Source organism: Anser anser (genome assembly GCF_964211835.1).
Source record: "Anser anser genome assembly, chromosome: 6".
Taxonomy (NCBI): Eukaryota; Metazoa; Chordata; class Aves; order Anseriformes; family Anatidae; genus Anser; species Anser anser.
The window spans coordinates 14135757-14157163 of NC_139726.1; the positions used below are offsets into that span (position 1 = coordinate 14135757).

General features: G+C 41.4%; 1 protein-coding gene across 2 annotated transcripts in view; it reads left to right on the forward strand.

Annotated features, from left to right (window-relative positions):
• The window catches only part of GLI2 (GLI family zinc finger 2), a 400141-nt gene that overhangs the window by 180836 nt on the left and 197898 nt on the right, over positions 1-21407 (forward strand). Inside the window, exons 1-3 of one of the 2 annotated variants that reach the window (XM_083842018.1) lie at positions 7180-7237; positions 16000-16177; positions 16613-16846. The gene's annotated coding sequence lies outside the window, so the exon portion shown is untranslated. Of the gene's footprint in view, positions 1-7179; positions 7238-15999; positions 16178-16612; positions 16847-21407 lie in introns of those variants that run through there. The other variant, XM_083842017.1, reaches the window with a different exon arrangement.

A 21407-nucleotide genomic window follows, 5' to 3' on the forward strand; every position in this document is an offset into this window, starting at 1 on the left:
AGAGGCTGTTTGTATTTCAGGGGAAGGTGTTGAACTTTCTTCAGGCCCCACGTGGTTGTCCGAACTGGTGGGAGCACTCTGTCTATACAGCTACAGCCCACGCTGAGCCAAAGTGGTAGGTGCTTACTAGGGTATTATTTTTCTGCAACGTTCTTGTTTGAAAGATACGTCTTGCAGCACTATATGGACAAGCTTGATGATGTAGATTCCTCTCTATGAAAAATAACACCTCTTTCTTTTACGTGTTTTGGCTGAGAAATTTCCATGCAAGGTTTTGCAATTCAGCTATGTCTGGGTACCAGGTTTTCTGTCCAGTAGCTGGAGAAAGGTGTGTGACAGACTTTTCATGGTTCTGGTGGATGTATAGCTGCAGCAATGGAGGGGAGACAGAAAACAAATTGTTCCTGCTAAATGGACAATATCAGAGAGGGGAAAAAAGAAGGCAAGGCTTTCTGTTTTCTTCTAGTCGTGTCCAGCAGTTCCACGGAGAAGGTCTGGCTGCACAAACTTTTCTTCACCCAAGTGACATTTTACAAGGAAATTTCCCAAAGTGAATTACTTTCATTGAATTCCTCTGGGCTTTTCCATTGCACAGTGGATCTGGTCAGTCTGTAGGGCTGCAACTCTCTGGTGCATTTTGAGAATATCAGCACCCAACAGTGTAGCTATTGAAGCTGAAATGCAGAGAAAACTCTGAATAGAGCCACAAAAAATATGGGGGGTGAATCATTTGTTCAACACTCAAAAATTCAGTTATGGGTTTGACATTTCAAGAAAACTTTGCGTAAACTCATGTTTATGTGCTACAGACCGCAAAGACAAAACAATTTCAAATCAAAGAAACAGTTTAGTTAGCCTGATGTAAATATCTTGGTGTGCTTTTTTTTTCTTTTTCCATCATTCTTTCCATCAAGAAACACACATGAACTTCACTTCAGGGCAGTGTGAATGTTTTTTCTCCCTTCAAGTTCACCTGGCAAACTGAAAAATTAGTTATTTGTACAGCCTTGGTTGTGAATCATCTTGATTCTGCTGTCTCTGCTGCGGAGGACATGTTAGCCCCTGCCACCTTTGCGTGGTGCTTTTGATTTTCTGCTTTTCAAGTTCACCATCATCCAGTTTGGCCTCAGATAGTCTGAAAAACACCATTTCTCAAAAAGCGCTTGAAATGTTACAAGGCTCCAGGGCAGGTAAGTACCGAGATAGGTATTAGATAACCAGAACCTCCATTTCTGATCCTTCCCAGGCTCTAGCAGATCCAAACAAAACAACAACAAAAACCCACTACCAACAAAAAAAAAAAAAAGAAAAAAAAAAGAAAAAAACAACGGCAACAAATAACTCCCATCAAATAATAATAGTAATAATAAAAAAACAGACAGACTTACCTCACCTTCTAAATGCAGTAATTCAGATACTGAAGTTTTCCACCGTCACATAAAATTATCCTTCAGTCAGACCTTATGCATAGTGGAAGACAAATCCCTCCCCACTAGTTTTAGCATCATGCCCCTGACTTTTACTTGAAACGTAAACCAGCAGCGATAGCAATAGACGGAGCCTGAAGAGGTCAGCTAGTCCTATCACTGCCTTCAGCAGAACCAGTCACACTGAAAATGTTCCTCACTGAGATTTGTGTAAACAAATCTTAAAGACTTCAGTGATGGCAGTTCTGTAGCTTCCCCAGGTAATTAATCTGTGATCCTAATAGCTAGAAAACGTTTCCTGATGTTGAGCAGTTCTGTTTCTACAGTTTGATGAGATTATTTCTCTAAGTCTTTTAAAGATATCCAGCCTGGATGTAATGTTGACAGAGTTTGTAGCATCTTCAGTATTTAACTAGAGTCACTTAAATGTTTTTAGCTCATTTCTAGTCAGTTTTGTTTTACCACCTTTTTTCCTACCAGATTGCATTGCTGTATCAGATCAGAGGTCTCTCTCTTACGGACATCCGGAGCTTCTGCACTCAGAGGGGACCATGCAATCATCACATTTTCTTTCCTGTATGTCATAGATTTTTATATTTCATGCTGTTACCCAGTACTTTGCATTTAAATTATGCATAGCTTTTTTTCCCCCTTTTTTCTTTTTTCTTCTTTTCTTTCAGTCTAAAATATATTTTCTGGAAAAGTATCTAATTTTGATATGAATACATCAGGAAATGGATAATCAATCATTTCCTTTAGAAGTTTGTTCCAGTGGTTAATCGCCGTCACTGTTTGAAAAATTGTGACCGTTTTGAATTTCTGATTTCAACTTCCAGTCACCGGTTCTCATTATGCCTTCCTCTGCCAGATGTAAGAACCCTTTAGTATCCAGTACGCTCTCGTCTGGAAGTAACTGTGCAGTGTAAAGACATTACTCTTTTTCTTCTTCTTCCCAATAAACTCGGTAGATAGGTTTCTAAATCTCTCACAGTCAGGTGTCCACTTTCCAGCTCAGTCTAGTGTTTGCTCTCTGTTGCCATTTGAATTTTAATAGTGGTTGGTAAAAACTGGACTCCATGCTTCTGTGGGGTATTCTACAGCATGGAGGAAAAACCCCACTGCTGCTCGCTATTCCCTTATTTGTGAGTGTATGGATCATGAGAAGAATGCCTTTGGTTTTCTGTTTGTTAGTTTTTTTAAGTCTTTCTGGAGTTTGTAATTTTATGCTGCCTTATGTGCCCACTGTCACCTCTAAATCTTTCTCCAGAATCCCAGCTTTCCAGGGTCCCATCAGGTTTAATTTTTTCTCAGCCTTACGTATCACCTCTGCTCTTACTGCGTGAACTTTTTCCTCAGTTCAAATGGGCTCCCTTTAACAAGTGACCCAAAATACTCCCTGCACGAGTATTTTCTCTTCATCGTTATTTACCAGGCTGCTAATATTTGTGTCAGCCATCTGTCTGTCAATGCTGACTTTATATTCCCTTGCAGAACATCAGTGAAAATGCTGAATAGCACCGAGTATACTTCAAAGCCCTGCAGAAAGCCAGTAAAGCATCCTCATTTGATGATGGTCTGATTGACGCAGCTGGGTTTTGTGTTATGTTAAATAGCCATGTCTTAGCCATTTAACATAAGTTTCCTTGATGTTATATAGTGTTTATCTAGTAAGTATGTCAAGCACTAAGTCTAAAGCCTTGAGAAAGTCTGCTACATCTGTGCAGTTAGCTTTTTTGCAGGAAGAACATGAAACCAGTTTTATTTGAGAAGAGCTATTTTCCATAAACCCATGTTGACTGGCAGTAATTAAAATCTTGTTCTTTCATGTTTCAGCAGTTCAGTCCTGTCTCAGCTTTTCCATTATTTTACCTGGGACTGATGTGAGGTTAACTGCTCAATAGTTCCTCTGTAATTGCACTTGATTTCCTGTTCTCCCTCTCTCCCTCCCTCTTTATCTCTCTCTTTCTCTTGCCTCTCTTTTTTTTTCCAGGCTACTACCCTGCTTCCAGTCACCTGGAATCCCTCTGATATTAAAATTTATTAAAAATTAACATTAGCAAGCCAGAGTTCTCCTCTGTCAAATATTTTAGGACCCCTGGGTGTGATTTATCCAGTCCTGCTGATTTAAAAATGTTTATCTCTACTAGATGATATTTAACATCCTGCTTAGTTCCTAATGGGCTGGAAAGTACTTATTCAACGTTAGTCTCATATAAACACCATCCTGCTATTAATTCCCAAATACTAAACAGAAACATTTATTGAACAAGTCTATTTTTGTGTATTGTTGTTTGCAATTTTACTCTAGTTGTATGCCTAAGCAATTCTAACATTACCTGAGAAATCCTGCTTAGCATTGCCAGGGAGCAATTTTTCATGATCTCCTATATTTTCCTGTAACAGTTTCTTCTGCTTTATATCTTTGCACTTCAGACAGTTGCTATATTTTTGCCATTTGTTGAATCTTTAAAATACTTTTGGTTTACCACTGAAGTAGCTGGGCCTTAGCCAGTCTGTCCTTGTTGATGCTGATGGACGGAGTCTGTTCTGAAAGAACTTCTGATTTTCATTCATTTTTTCCTCTCTGAATTTTTCCTCCCACTCACTCTTCTCATAATTTTCCTCAGCTGGAGGATATTAGCCTTTGGGAAGTACCAGCTACAATTGTCTTCATTTTGTCCACTTTTAATTACAAGCTCTTAGGATAATGTCGCTTTCCAGCTGTATGACTGATATGTTCTTTGTTAATCAGTATGAGTTATGAAATAATTTTCACATTGGATGCAGTATTTTTTCCGTATGTGAATGAGTAAGTGCATGTTGTCATCAGATCCTGTTCTCACTCTCATTGGGGTGAACTGCATTGCACCCAGCATTAACAAGATTATTAAGATTTCTCCAGAAACACAGGTGATATCTGGGAATCTCTGAGCTTCATTCAGGTCTGAGCCTCAGCTTCTCCAGGGGATAACAGACATCAGACTTTGCTGTTCATATTGGCCTTATCTCACACTTGGTTCCTTCCTCTCTGCCTAAGTTGCTCCATATTCTAATGCCTTCCTCGGGACTCACTGCTGCAGATGGTGTATTTATATTAACTTAAAGATCGCATTCCATCTTTCAAATGAGATTAATAAATTTTCAGGCCATTGTGGTTACCCAAGCTGACCTCCTATAAACACAGCCTATAATTCTTCACCCGGATTCCAGCATCTGGCCCCACAACTCATACTTGAAACACAGCATATCTTTTTTAGAAATACATTTTTTAGAAATGCATCTCACGGACATGTAAGGCTTCTGTCACTTGGACATTTTTCCATATTTAGAGTAAAATTTAGTATCTTGGTGACCGCATAGGCATAACAGTACCTATGGCAGTTTATAGCTGTGTGTGACAGTGGCATACTCCTGTCTTCTCTCTAGCTAAAATACTTTCCTTAATTTCCTTCGAGTGGATGTTGTTATAGAAATGAGCATGTGATCTGAAAGCCACTGAATGTTACAGACGGTTAATGAAAGATGCATGATAAAATTTTTAAAAATCTGATCGTCTACAGTGACATCCCTCTTAGACACATGTGCCTGTGTATGTTGACTGTCTGTACTTCTGATCATTCTGTTTTACTTTTCTATATTTTCTTTCAAATGAGGATGGAGCAACAGCTGCCGGAATAGGAGAGTGTTATTTACTTTGTGAAAGGGACTTATCTTTTTGTATCTGTGGTTAGTGACAGAAAGCAAGGTATAGGACAGAGCATTCAACCTCTTACTAGTACTCCTGGGTTTTACACTTATTTTTTATTTAATTTCATTTCTTTTTCTATGGTGAGCTTTTATACTGAAGCCTAATATACTCATGCAGAATGGCATTCTCCTGGGCCTATTTGAAATTCTTGATCTTTTCTGCATCTGTTTAAATCCTGCGTTCATGCACGTACAGTACAAGGTCAACCCTTTTGTTTGTTATTTTTATGGAGTTTAAAGAAAGTCCAAATACCTGACCGAGATACCTGTCTGGTGCAGCCTTGTGACAGTTGCAAAATCTTCAGACTCGGAGAGTCACATGATTAACTGTTTCATGAGGAATAAAAAAAAAAAGACATACAATCGTGGATTTTGCCATATAAAGGGTGTGCTTTCCAACTGGCAGCTGTCGAGGGCTTGTTCACCACTGATCAGAATACAGAAGGTGGTGAATCGTGCTCCGAGGAAAACAGCCGAGCAATATGTTGCTGACTTGTTCTCCAAACAGAGCTCCGTGGACAGGAAGGCTGATATCTCACAAACAAACCGCAAAGCTCAGCCTTTTCTTCGACTTACTGCCTTGACATTTGGTCTTACCCCACAGTTTGGCTAACCAAGTTCAGAGATCAATGAGTATACAAGCAGAGATGAGCTGCCAAGGACGCCTTGGGTTGGTTACTTCTGTGGAAGTCACACGCTTGAGTCCAGGTTACACACTTGAACCCAGGTGCCAGTTTGGCATTTAGAGGCATTATACTCTTAGGGGTTTCTTGTTCCTCTCAAATATAAACCTGAGCTGCTTGTTGTGGAAGTTGTTGCTGTGCTAAAATCTCAAAAACTTGTTCATGAAAGGTGTTGTTTTGGGTGACTATGGTTAACCCTGAAATTGCTTTCATTTTTTTTTATTTAAAAAAAAAAAAAAGATAAAGTCCCCTTAGACATTTGAAGGGATTTTGTTGCATTTCTGCTACACTTTATTGGTGTGAATCTTTGGGGACAGGCTGATGTCTAAAGGAAATATATTATTAAGAACTAGCTATACAGTTCCCCAGCAGCGAGCATGTTACTGCCACATCTTCATCTAAACTCTGTAATTGGTAATTATGTTTGTCTGACCTACATTCTTTGGTGTAATTGTAGCGAGATATGGTATTTTTCAATTCCTGAGTAAAAATGTCCACAACAGTTGTGGAGTGTTGCCGGGTAGAAGCTTTCACCCCGAATAGGTGATAGCATTTTTGTGGTAGAGGATGCATTTTTTTTTAATGTATATAGCACTAGGATCCTATGGGGGTAAAAAGCAATGTAGAAATAAGTTAGATATAATGACATGATTTTTCAGAACCTAGGAAACTAATGGTCAATTAAATCCCAGTGGAGGGTGCGTATTAGCTTCCTAATTTGTTTTGGACCCATGACTGGAATGTGTACGCACATGCTATTCAGTCTGGAGCATTCATGTGAAAGATCCTTTGGGTAATTTAACAGCTACAAATGGCACTTCCATCTAAAATTGTTATTGTGCTGGTTTTCTGCACCAGTTGTGTCTTCGGCAACAGATCTGATTATCAGGTTAGAAAATTCTCTCTCCTACTGATTTAATCACTTAAAAAGAAAGGAATAAACAGATTCCTTCTGAGGTTCTTCAGAGGTTAGAATGTCTTCCTTTCCACTTAACAGATCTTTTTTTTTTTTTCATCATTATTTATTTCCCATAAATAACATGACAAATATCTTCCCTACTGCTTCACCTCAGAAGTTTTCCAAGTTCTGCACCCATGAAGCCTGGAGGATCCAGTAGATCATTAGCATTTTCCAATACATGGACTAGATAATCCAACCACAAACCTGGGTTTCTGAGCCTTTCACTCTCTGGCTTATTGACCCACAAGTTTTTCATCTGTTCCTTGGAGGCTACTGAGAATTCTGATATTTTCTCCATCTGTTTCTTGAAATTTCCCCTGTGAGCACTCGGCATGTTTCCCCGTTCCTTCCAGATGACCCTCTCTTGCTGTTCCCACCGGGTGTCATAAACTCCATGACTACTTCCAAGAAACGTTAAGGTGAGTCGCATTTTATTTATTGTGCTGAGTAATGCCATTAACACATTCCAAATTGATCCATCAAAGAAGTCAGGCTGGAGAGCCTGCTCAGTGGCAGCTTCAGGTCAAATATTTAGGCGGGGCACTGCCGTTCACCTGAGCACTATGTGAAGCTGTTATTGAAGAATATTGCCTAAAATACCCCTCTGGGCTCTGCTGGAGTTGCTGGCCCATTCCACGAAGTCAGCCAGCTGCTCCTTTTAGAGCCCCCCTCTGAAATGTGAACACAGGACAGTGAAATTGCTGTCTCGCCAGATCATTCATCTGGAAGAGACATTATTAATAAGGAGCGATAGACTTCCCATTGAATCGGGATGAAGGTATGTTTATTTTATCAGTGTTTTATTTTCTCATTTTTTGAGCACAGTGCTGAGCCCCTGAGCACAGCCTGGTGGAGGCTGAATCTTGCTTTAGGGGAAGCTTATGATATTGACATTTCCAGTGGCCGCAGTGAATGTTGGAAAAAGCAATCCCTTCATGTGAGGGACACCAAAGTAGTCAAAAGTTACAGAATCAGATAATTCCCTGTGACGTGTTAGAGATATGAGGGGTGCTGTCAAGAATTTGTCAGAAATTGTTCTGGAGTCCTTCTGAAGTTGTGGTTGATAAGGGGCAGCTGTTTGTTTCCTAAAAAAAAAAAAAAAAAAAAAAAAACCATTAAAAATAATTATTTTGTATAGAAATTATTTCTGTCTACATATTTTGCCTCGTGCTTCATTGAAATTATGCTGTGGATTCCTTTAGATCCTGTTCGCTTCCAGCTGTGCATCCTCTTTGGTCTGTAGGTACTGGGGTATTTCATGGTCCACCCTTTGGGAGAAGGGAAAACAGCCCCTAACAGGAGTCCCAGCTGCAGGAGGGCTGGGCAAGCTGGAAGGCTGACTCATGGGGGAGAATGGGAAGAACAGGACCACAGAATGACAGTGTCCCTGGTTACCAGGGCAACACTCTTATGTTGGAGTATTTCTTTATTTCAGTCAGAATATTTGTTTTCGTTTGAAATATTTTGATATAGGTTTTGTGGTTTTGTTTTTATTTTTCCGTAAAAATATAGATTTTTCAGGGGAAAAACATTTTTTTGGTGGTGGTGGTGGTGTTTGTTTTTAAGTCAACATTTCTTTATCAGTCTTTATAACACACCAGTTTGATTTGGAAAAAGATATGGTGACCATCATCATCTTCTCATAAACATCTAGCCTTGTGCGTAACTTAATAGAAACACAGATATCACTGATCAAGTCTGGAGGGACTTAGAGAGGTCCTCTGGTACAGAACAGGGTCAACTACACTCCCAGGAGGTATATGGTTGTAGAAAAATTCCCATTGTGGGGATTACCCCGTCATTTTAGGTGACCTTATAGTTTCCTTCCCTACCCCTACAGTTATTAAGCTTTTTTGGTTATCAATCTGATTTTTGCCATAACTATAAAGCAATTAAATAGAAACATTGACTTTAAATGCACAGAAGAATGCTGTACAGAGTACAGACCACCGTATCTTCTCAGCCTCTTCTTAATCCAGTAAAGTCAACATTGTGTCCTTGGTCAGAGGTCTATAATCCGTGACCTTCATGCTTGTTCTCTTCAGACTCTGCGTCTTTCTTAAGTGTCATGCCCGTAGTTCCCATGAATAGTCTTATCCCAGCATGCACATTTCTGATTGCAGACAGGATCCTACTTTTTAAGCAATAGCTACATCTTTTACTTTGAGCTGAACAGATATCTCACTATATCCAAAACTGTGTGTTTAAACATATTTTACCCTTCATGCCTATATAACAACAATATTTTGACAATGTAATTCGTCAGTAGCGTCCTCCTGTTAAGAGCTATCATCTTTAATCTGAACAAGTGATACAAATCTTAAGTACTCATAACCCTCTTGACTTCTTCATCGAAGATCATCTTACGTAGCCTTCACACCTGCCATTTCTCTGGCATTTTCCTCCACAGTATCCATTTGATGCTCATTAGGTTTTCAAGTTATTTTCCCAGCTTTTTAACTGTGTGTGCAATCTTGTATTCTAAATAAGGTTGTTTATCCCCCATGTGTTTCAGTGAGTATTTTGGTAACAGTACACATGCAGGCGATATATTTGTCCTACACATCTTTGTCCCAGCATTCTGCAGTTCCTTCCCACTCGTGCCTGAAAATTGGAGTACACTGTTTTTTTCCTTCATCTCATCATTGTTGTTGTATTTTTTTACCCTCTAGCATTTTTAGAACATAACATATTTTCAAGTAAGTAGTGTTAATTATGTAACAGCAATTTATCTCAGATAAGATCTTTTATTTTTGTTGCAATTTTGCAATTAGAATCCAGAAAATTTCAGGCTTTGAACCCTGCCTTTTATGTCAAGTTGTCTGCCCACAACTGATGAGTATAAGTATCTTATTTGCCTCAGAAAAGGAAGTGAAAAATGTGCCATCTGCAAATTTATTGGGAATCTAAATATCTTGGAAGTATGACTGAAGGAACAGATCATGGAGAAGTCAAAATATTATAGTCAAAGTGTTGGCCTATAATAGTGACCACAGAGTACTTTGATTCAACATCCTAAGAACCATGAACAAGGGACATTAAGACCAAAAGCAGATCTTGCTTTAGATACACCAGGATAAGGCAACCGGCCAGTGTCTGATGGGCAGAGATTCGTATGGCAGGAACCTATACAAAGTCTTTTTGCTCGTGCATCAAAATCCGTCACGGTTCTTTGAAGGGTCAGCAAGCATGCAGATAAGGGAAAGCCAATTCATATATATACTACTCGGATGTCTAAAAAGATGGATGTCTGGGACTTGTGCTGTTCAACACGCCGATGACAGATCTCGAAGAAATGAATTGTTAGGTGACAAAATTTGTCAGTACGATAGAACTGGAAAAGGTTTATAGAAGGACAATGAGGATCATCAGATATATGGAATGGCTTCTGTACGAAGTGGTTCTTCATATAGTGTAAAATTAATGCAGAGAAATCCTTGCTGCAGGATGTTGTGGATAGGTTCAAGGACAGGCTAGGCAAGTTCAAGGAACTGTAATTAAGTTTATTAAATACACAGAAACAACCTCTAGTTGAGCTACTGTAAGCTAGAAATGATTGGAGTTTATTCTTTCCTAGGTATCTTCTTTGTGTCCTGGATACATGGGACTTGATTAGATAGACCTCTGTTCTAACCCTGATTTCATAGCCACTCTTACGTTCTAATTTAGTTAACGTACCATGCACTTGATCCAGGTGGACGGTAGGACTTCACATCTCCTAAATGTGCTGCTTGCACTCAACTCCCTCTTTAAAGGGACTTTACTGAGACTTTGTTTGTTAGGGACCTGAATTACTGGGGACTAGAGGTGCTCTACTGCTTCACCAGAAGGGCCCAATTTCTAACCTCAATGCCAGTTACCATAGACACTTTAGTGTTGGGCAAACAAGCAAATTTCATTCCATATTCCCTACCTGCCTTCCTACAAATGTGGATGTTGTATCATCTCTAGGCAATGTTATGGCAGAGGCACAGAGCAAGCCTGCTAGCTTTCTCAGTACTGCTACTCTTCCCATGGGAAGAGCTGTAGCACTCTGCTTTATACTTTTAATCTTATGGAAAGTACCTCTTTCCATGTTCAGCTAGCTCTCACCATCCCCTGGGATATCTGAGTGAAACAGCGCTACTGCAGATCCTAGCTTAGGTATTTTGTCTGTGTTGGTAGAACACCGTAACCCCTGCCTTTATGAACTGCCATGGCACTGCTGGGCAATGGAGGATATTCCTCACTCTGCTGGATCTATCCCTGTCAGAGAAGACTCTTCTCATCAAACTGATCAACTGACAAATAGACTGGATTGCCTTGAACGTCACAGTAGATTTTTCTAACTAGGTCTAACTGCTGAGCATATGCGGGAGCCAGAATAGCAGTTGCCTGCCTTTATTTCATCCTCCTCCACTGACAAAGCTAAACTAGCTGATTGTTCCCTGCCCAACATGATCTTCTGGGCCTTTTAGCATCTTCTGTTCAAACAACTTCTAATTCTCTGAAAAAGAAGCCCCTGCAAGCTTGCTGGGTGGGGATGATGGAGAGGAATTCCCCCAGGTGGGTAGACCGTTGCCACATGTGTGGCTCAAAGGATACCATGTGTTACCAAGATATAATATCCCCTAGGCATGTTCAGAGATGTACCTTTCTAACACCAGACATTCGTAGATCAGTATTCTAGTGGCATTCTACATCATACATCTAAAAAGAAGGGTAACAGCATTGACTAATTAAGAGTCTACTGTCTTTTTAAATGGGTTAGCACTGCTAGCTTTCTGCTGTTCTGCAGCAGAGCTCTCTAGAGTACAGAAAGCCCTAATGACACAAGGTCCTGACGGCCCTCACTTACACCCTGGCAGTGGCAGATGCTGCTCAGCAGGACAAGAAGGCAAGTTCTTGTTTCAGGACCCGCATGGCTCAGAGAGGGGGAGACTTCCCAGGGAAACACGGAAACAAAGGACGTGAATGCACATTCAGTAGGTACTGTAGTGCTGTGGAGAAAACAGGTGCCTACCTGGGATGTGTTCCTCATGCCATCAGGTTTAAACCAGTTACCAGATTTGCGCTGAGGGAAGAGAATTTACACGACAGGTAGCGAGGTGTCTCTTTCTGCTTTCCATAGTTTTGCCCTCTTCTGCAGCATGGTGCACGGTCCATTTCCCAAGAACGGTATGTCCCAAAGCTAGTCTTCTGTATCCACCTATATTAACTGGCCTAATAACAGTTATCAACATTACTTACCTAAGATCACCCACACAGTTTCACCCACAAATCCCCATGAGTCACAGTACTCCCCCCACCCCAACTGGCAATATCAATTAATGACCTCTTGCATGGTCAGGTTTCTGAGGCCTTTGATCTTTGATGTTGAAAGTTTCAAATGGGTGTTGAGAGCTGGTTTGTGATTAGAGTTGTCTAGGGCTGGTGGGGGTGGAGGGAAAATAAAGGAGAATATGTATTTCTTTCCTTATTAAATGGTCAAATATGGTAGGAACTGTAGAGACCTGGTCCTGACGACCCAGCTAGACTGCTCTGATTCTGTTTCTCCTCCCTCATGAAGGACTATGGTTCTTCAGCAAAAGGTAAATAACCCTGTTTTCTGTGACCCAGAAATACTTATATGAGTCATAATGTTCTAAATGTGCGTGTCAGTGTAAAACTACATGCCGATGTGAAATCCTTCTTCGGGTTTCAAGGTTGTTTCAGAACAAAGTGGATGTTAATTCCTTGCAAATGTTTTACTTTATTGTTTTTAGAAGTGGGAGTGAAGGAATCTGTGTGATTTTATTAACACAGAACAAATATATGACTATTTACTTCTGATCTCATAATTGTGTCCTAGCAAGGAAAGAAAGGGAAGAACAGGTAAAAGGAAGTGCAGAGATTTAAGCAATTCTGACAAGGACAGAAAAGGAATTCGTGCTTCTAGTGAGCCTGTGTCTCCTAAATTTCTCTGTTGTGTCTACTGGACCATCTATAATCCTCACGGAGTGGGATTTTCGGAACCGTTGGAGATGCCACGGAGACTTGAAGTCTTTTATAATTTGTCTTCCTGAGATTCCTCTCAGTTACCTTAAGATTATTCAGCATAAGGTTATTCTGACTCAGTTAAGCAAAGGGAGCTCACCTTGTAATGAACCCAAGTGGACGCAAAACCCTAACTAAATCTTGTTCTTAAAGGTTCTTAAAACCAACTCCTTTGTGTGTGGAAGGAGAGTAGGAGATAAGGGGGCAGAACAAACTGAAAAACTGCTGGGAAAATGAATATTATACAGGGCCAGTAATGAGTTTATCAAAAAGAAGAGCTGGCTAAAAGCTGTAGGAGGACAGTGACAGCTTTGCCAGTTTTTCTTGTTTTGTAACCACAATTTTGAAGTTTCACAAAAATGATCTGTTCTGTAGAAATAATGCTTTGAGATGCTTTAAAATATATGGTAACCAGAAAAGCCTCTTGCAACTCTAGGGGAGTTGCTCTCCTGTGACTCTGCCAGTCTCAGGTGAACCCCCCTTTTAAGTTTATTTGATAAACAGTACAAATAGTCTTCCTAACCTGGGCATCACAGAGCTGGGAGATGCTTAGCTGCTTAGATGGCAGTCTGGATCTGAACCTTGAGGGATCATGGAAGAGGGGGAGTAAAGGCAGTGAATAGCACTGTCATAGTCAAAAGGTATTAAAAATAATTTACTGGAATGTGCCTATTGCCTTGTGCTCCTCTTTGTAAACAAAGCCATTAAAACCTCGTCCTACTGCAGATCTGAAGTCAAATTATGAGTACAGGTCAGCAAAGTGCAAGGCAGTATCTGGTGTACTAAGAAATCAGGACTGAATGACCAGCTGGATCATGATAGACCTCAATGATCTTGGGCAACCTTGTAAGATATATCAAGCTTAGACATCCACACTGTGGGCCATAAAATATTGTAAGAAAATTAAGACCAAGAGTAAATGGTGAGAAACTGAAACTGCAATATATTGTAGGATAAGAGGAAGAAAAAGAGATGGCTCTGCTGATGTCCAAAGTCTTAGTGATAGCTCGAAATCTCTGTTAGAGAAAATTCTCCAATGGCTTCTGGAAAGCAGGTTATTGTCCAGGGTATGGAGAAGGAGGAAAAATAAATCAATACGCGCCCTGCACCCCCAAAGTTCCCTCCAAATCTGGTTGTCAGTTTGAGATTAGGTGTATGCATGGATACCCTTACCGTGCACCAGATGGAGCAGGTAGGAAGACAGGGGTACAGGACATTAGTGATCTACTCCAGGCATGAAGCAGAGTGGTGAGGAGATCCCAGTTCCTATCCATTGTGCTGTTTATTTGCAATGGTAAATGTAAGAAGAAAAGAAAAAAGAAAAAAAAACTTTGTTCACAGAGAGCTGTGCTTGTGGTTACATGTGAAGGTGTCAGGATCTGGGTTTTACTATGGGGAAGCAATCATTAACAAAGCTGTTTCTGAGCTTAGATAAGGTCAACCAGAAGGGCTGGAAGCAGTGACAGCAATGTAAAGTATTTTTTGTCTTGTGATGCTAACTTTGATTGCTGTACATTGGTGCCATCTACTGCCTGGCTTGTGGCTCTCCCTGCCTGGGTCTCCAATACTGACACTGAGCTATGTGTAGCAAAAATACAACACGGGTAGGAAAAGCTCTACAATCTTCTGTTGATGTCCTAATGTAAAAATAACATTCATAATTACCTGTCATAATGATAGCAGCACTGATTTAAGGAAAAAAGACTCATTAATCATCCGTGCAATTTGCTAGCTTTGGAGGTAAGGCAGAAACCGTGAGTGAGCATCCCTTCGGCCTGGAGGAGATGAGAAGGAACTAACTGGGTACCTTAACTATGGCCGAGCGCTATGGCATGATAAGTCTTGTCTGATCCCATCGCAACACAAACAGCAGTGAGACAGTACCCCTGAGAGACAGGGGAGGGGGAACTGCAGTTTTCTGTGATGCTGGTGGTATAGGGCATGGTGCCTGTGCTGGGGCCTGGCGCTAGTGCGTAGCCCCCAGCTCACACTGTGCAGCAGCTCTGATTGCCACCACGAGCAGGCAGATATGCACCTCTGAAAACCCGCTTTGCGTGCCAGGACTTCTCAGTAGTTGATGTTTCTCTTTTGATGTCATTCTGAAAACCCGCCTGTAAAGCTTTTGTGGTGATCTCTTAAGCTGCCGTTCCTGGTCAGCATGGGTAAATTCTGCAAAATTAATGCACGTAAGGGATGACTCGATCAGCTGCTCTGAGCTGTACAGCACAGTCTGCAGCATCACAATTTACAGGACCGAGGCTGCTCCAGAAAACTTTGTATGCGGGAAAGACAGGAGAAGGATGTTTAAGACATGAAAGTGTTTCTGGCTGTGTATCAGGTTATGCTGTCAGGGGACTGAACAGCAAACAGCTATTAATAGGCAGCTCTTCACATATGTCAGCTGCTGGCCCCTTCAGTAGCAACAGAAACTATGAAAGCTCTTTTAATCTAGCACAGTTATTCAGATTAAATTGCATGGACGGTGAGATAACTCACAGGATCCTTTATTAAGAGCTTGTATGCTATCTCAAATTCAACAACAACAGGGTTCTGGAAGAGCAGTGGAATCTGACAGAAATAAAAAAATAAAAATAAAAATATGATGAGGACAGAGAGAAGCAGAAAGAACATTTAAAACTCCTGAGGAGAAGAAAAATATGACCTAAACAAGTAAAAATTCAGCAAAGTATAACCTGTGCCTTGTATCCTCAGAAAATCCTAAGGAGGGACACTTCACAAAATTAAAGGACGGTGCTCTTAAAATCTGAAGAGAGATGTCTTTGCATTTTGTATTTTTGGTGTAATTCACTGTCTAAAGAAGCAGCTGAGAGGGACAGTCTATACCTGAAGGCCAAACGACTTTGTCACTTGGGATTGCACGGTAACATCCAGCTATTGAGGAATTTGCTTGGGCTGGTAATGGTGCTCCCTTGGGTGGGACAGGTGCAGGGATCAGGAGAAGGACCTGGTGTCCATCTGCTGTGCTACAAGTTTTCCTCAAAAAGTAGGAATAGGGTTAATGTTTCTCTCAGGCCATGGCATTTGTTTTTTGTCAGAGCTGTCAAAGTAGATATTTACAAGGGTCCTTATCACCACTGTAGTCAAGGATTTCCTCATATTCAATATACTGTGCCCTCTTTGTGAACGTACTATTCTGATTTTACAGGCACTAGAAGCCAAAATCCTGAATCCCGAGTCTGTGACCAGCCACCAAACCAGTATCCAAAGAACAAGAGTGGTACAAGCAGCAGTAGCAAATGCCATCTCCCAATAAACCTGCCCAGAGGAAAAGGGGGAAGAATACTCAAACACAGACACAGTGTTTGCCTGACTCACAGTTCAAGGTGATGTCTCATTTAATGACACAGTTCTCTGTTTTTACTTTGTGTCAGAGGTTGTCTCAAATATTTTCAATTTGTGGTAAATGCTGACTTTTCTAACCTGTTCTCCCGAGTTTCTTTGTAACTCAGTTTCCTCTGTTTCAAATGAAAACCAATTGTCTTCATGAATATCCTAAAGCCAATTCCTATCTGTGGATAAAAACTTTTCTAAATAAGGATGTGCATTTTTGTTATTAAAGATTTTACTATTGAGAAAAGAAACAAATTAGAGAAGTTTCATTCTCCTTTTGAGAGGGAAATTCTTTTGAAATTATGGAAAACTGTGTTTTTTGAGAATGCATTTCTATACAAATTGAACATAAGTACTTTCTGAAAATATGGGAATAAAGAAAGAGAACATTTTCCCAGAGCTGTGAATCACTGGAGGCTGCCTTTCAGGAGAAGAAACTTGATTTTCCCACTGGGACCTGATCCCACGCATGACTTCTGCAAGACCAAGCATGGCCACCAACAGATACGCTGTCAGAGCCAAACACAAGCCTTCAGGGGAACGTGATCTGACAAGCAGCTGCCACTGCTGAAAACTTTCTTTGTAGACCCTGACATCTGGCTTCTCTGGCTGCCAAGCCTGGCCTCCTCCAAGGTGCCACAGGAGATACGTCGGTGTGGCAGGTAGGACACCAGGAGGACAAAGATCACTATTTGACATGACTGGGAGGTAGGAGATGGGGTTGGCTGCAGGCCATTTGTGAATTCTTTTATTTTCTACTGTTTTGCTCTTGGCTTTGCATCTCCGAGGGCCTTAATTGTGGTGGTGGAAGAAGAGAAAGGTGAAAGAAAGTAATGGGAAGGTTTACACCAAAACTTTTAATCTGGATTTGTCTATTCAGAAGGCCGAGATAAATTTATGTGGCTTCAAACCCAAGTGTCCACTACATCTGAAGAGATGTGCACATCAGTATTGAAGGTGACAGCAGAAAGAAGGGAGATGGGGCAAGCAGTTGTGCATTAGCGATATGTGAGACTAGACTGTGAGGATGGAAATGGAGGTTGATGTAGTGGTGGTCCGTCGAACCACCCGAGATGTTGTGGACCTGGGAACTGGAGGCTCGCCCGGGAGGAAGACAGGGTGAAGGGAAGTTCATATTGTTATGCGCGGTGCGACCACATCATCACAGTGAAAACAAGGTGTTTGTTTGCTATGGCTTGCCAACTGCTGGCTGTACAGGGAGGGAGGAAAAGACTGAGGTGACTCAGTCTTTGAAAGCAGAGTTTTTTACTTCTTCCTCTGAAGTATCAGGTCCCAGAGTGGGAGGCAGGCTGGGTCACTCATTTCAGCGAGGACAGCACTTTGTGTTGCCTCTTGGCACTTTACAAATATCTGTTATCCAAAAAGTTTAAGTGGTTCGTTGCTTTATAATAATTTTTGCATATAATTGACTGAACTGCTTTGTTTAAAACTTGGCTCCTACCTAGACCTCAGTGAGGAGGAAAAGAAATTGCTTGAATTTAAATGCTCCCCTGTTTATAATCCAAGCACTGCAGCATGGAGCCATTGCGTGAGAACTGGGAAGTGAACCTGACTACAAGCCAGCTCCTCACAAATGTGAAACAAATGTCAGCATTTCATTATCTGGGACAAAAATGTAAAGCAAACAGCTACAGAGAAAGTTCAATATTTACCCTATCTCATTGAAGAATGGAAGTATTCCTAGAAATTCATAAGAGTGTCTTTCCTATAAATATTTTAGCTTATGGGTCTTTAGCAGAAATCTTTTCTATCCAGTATTCGTAGTTATATCCAGTAATTATGTTAAATAGTAACATTTTTAAATCCACCACGAGGTGGCAGACTTGGACTTAGGACAATTACATTTTTGTGTAAACTTACGACATTGAAACTTCATATTATAAAAATATCTTTGTGTCCCATGAATACAAACTAATCAACCAACCAACCAAACAAACAAGCCAATCATTAAAGATACATCTTCATGGCATGGAATTGCCCATCTGTGTAAAGCCAACCAGCTTTGTCTAGACAAAGACCTAGGCACCCTTCTGAATACCTCAGGCCATGGTGGAGGGTATTACCTGGATCGTGATGTGTAAGAGAGTTCAGGATTGATTTGGTAGCACCTCTATTTTTCCAGGGTTAGGCAAAGCAAGGAGCCAAGCAGCAGCAGCAATCTGATTTCAAAATAATGCTAGAAAGGCGTGATGGCCCTCCACTAATAGTTAGTGTTCCCATTAAACTTCCATGAATAAGTTTACTCTAAAGAAAAATTTGCATACTTCTTGGGAAGTGCTGACCATTGCAGATTGTCCATGCTAAGCAGGTCCCCACAAAAATAATGTTTTCCCACAGCTGCTGTGGTGTCTCCCACCCAGTAAAGTTGCTGCCTTGCGAAGTATCCTGAGAATGAGATTTCCTGGGTTTCAAAATGGTCTTCTGATTCCCAGAGGGCTAATCTCCAGCACATTGTACACCAGGTCCCTGTAGTTTCTGCATGCCAAAATAAGGGGGGGAAATGATGGAGATACTCCACTTTTGGGAAAGAAGCTAGTGACATGCGCCCACATCTCTGGCAACACGGGGCAGCATTGCTTTGCTGCCATCAGCAAAATGATACTGACCCCTGTGGGGAAATCTGGGGAAACCATACAGCTTAGGAGTGCTCTAAATCCATGTGTAATCTCCCTTACCTGTGTGAAAAGTTGTGGTTAGGTGGCTAGAAGATAACTTAGGCTACATAACTTAGTTGCTACATCAATAGGACAGGAGATAGTTAATTTCAATAAACTTCTGGCTTTTAAAACATATTTTAAACATACATGAACACATGGAATAATGTTATGAGCATATGTACATACGTGCTATAAATTTCTGGCCAGATATACAGCCCTCAGAGGTTAAAATGCCAACCTGAGCTTGTTTATCCATGGAGAGCCTTGTCTGTGCATCTCTCACCTTTCTAAAGTAGCTCGTTCCTCTCCTTACAGGTTTGTGGATAGGTTTTTTTAGCACCTTTAGTGGCCGGCTGAGATGTGATTTTCCCTTTCCCACTAGATGGCAGAATGTCATAGTTTAAATACCCATTCTGGTCCGCTAGCGAGCATCGTCTCGCTGCCAGCTTTGCAGTTCAACTTTCATGTGCAAACAAAACATTAAAAGCAGAATGGATATGGTGATACACTCTTCACCAACTTGTTTAAAGTGCAGCAAGCTCATTTGTTTATTTATAGAGCTTACTGTACCTCAGCCTGGCCTTTCATTAAGTATGCAGTAGGGCACATGGTTCCTGAGATCATGAGATGTAGAGTACTTTGCATCTCCATAGTACCTGCACACATGCTTTGGGACTCTTTGGAAAGGAGTGTGTTGGCCAAACCACTCCTGTACAGATCTAGGACGTGCGTGCTGTGGCTCTCTGTGATTTCTGAATGCATGGCATCTCAAAAAGTCCAGCACTACTGCACAAAACTGTTTTTTTCCTCTCTGAATCCTAAAGAAATTGATCTTACTTCCCAAGAGCTGATAATCTTCCTGGTTGTGTATTGCAGTGTTCTCCAGCACTGCCTCCCTTCACTAAGCAGGTCTGGGCCTTCTAAAAGTCCCAGCAATAAATTCTGCAGTCCTAATGCTCCTGTGCTTGTGTGGGGTTCTCCAGTCTACAGTTCTGGATTCAAAATGCAAAGCAAACTCCACCACCGCTACCAGATTTTTCTTGTTTCACTCAAACACATAAATTGTTACAGGCCCCTTGAAAGATGGCCTTGAGTCACAGCACTGTTCAGCTGGGTGTAGGTTTTCTCTTCTGGAATTTGTTATTTATAATTTTAAGAAATTCTTCTGCTTGTGCTTGTGTCGTTCCCTGAGTTTAATGGGATTTTTCCTGCTGCACTTTGGTGTAAGAGAGATCAGAGTGAGCACTGTGGACTTCTCCCCTACCAAGTTTCCTGTAGTGCTCTCCTGCCTACGCAGTCTGTGCTGAGGAAGTAAATTAGCTGTTTGAAAGTCAAGGGCTCTCCACCTAAAGCCACAGCACAGCTGATTTCAAATGCCCAGATCAAACAGCAACGGGGATGCGAGCTCTGTTAGTCGTGCAGCAGCCACTGCCACCCAAAATTCCACTTTTGAAGGGACATGCGTGAGCTTTGCATAGAGAGACAAATAACCAGTTACACTTCTGGAAGTGTCAGCGGCGTCGTGTGCTGGTCCCTCAGCAATGGGGGCCTTTTAACAGCCAGGGCGAGGTGTGATGTACTCACACCTCTCTCTATCTGTTTTCCTAAGTCTGGTGCAAGTCTTTCAAACTTTCACTTGGGAGGATCGATGCTTCCTAATAGGTTTTCAAAGGCAGGGAGTGATCTCCCACCTTCCTGCGGCCTAGGCCGGGCCCTGGGTACCTTGCCGTGCTAACTGGAGCCCGTTGCAGCTGACCCCTCAGATGGCGGCAGCGTCGGGCGCACAAAGGTCACCCAACCTCTTATTTTTTTTGTAAATGATGCCCCAAGATGGCTGTGCCCTGGAAGGTGGCGATCTCGCCGCTTTGGACATCTGATTTGAATGACTCTCGTCATCATGGATTAGTACTGACAGGACACAGCAATCAGGAAAATCCCGCAGCCCCGTGCTGCTGGGAGCTCGTGCTCTCCCTTACGCCCAGCTACATGCTAATCTCTGCCGCAGACTTTGGTAGATGTCAGGCTTCCAAAGCAATTCTCCAAGTTCGTTTATTTGTTCTTTTCTCCGCCAGGATCCTACTAGTTTGCTAATGTAAAATAGGCATTTGCAGATCCATCTCTCAGGGAGGGTTTAGCTCTTCAGAGATTCGTCCAAGTCCAGTAAATGCAGCCGGGTGGAAATACCTCATTTTCCCCAGACGTAGCCTTTCCTACAGGCTCACAGCCTGTTTCAAGCCCCTTCCCTTTTGTATCCATCTGTAATTTGTTGCATGAGACTTTTGTTGCCAAATATTGTTTTGACTACACACAAACAGGAGACCCCTAGAAACAATCCGAATTGATCTAATAGAAATGTGAAGACCTGTGACAATGAAAAGACCAGTCATAAGGCAGTGACAGGTTTTCTGAGCATAAAAAGCTTGTGACTTAAAGTCCAATACTTCATAGACTGCTGAAGTGGGAGCTTTATATCATTTCCAGCTCACTAATAGTGTTGCCAACTCTCATGATTTTATCATGAGTCTCATGATATTCTTCTTAAAAG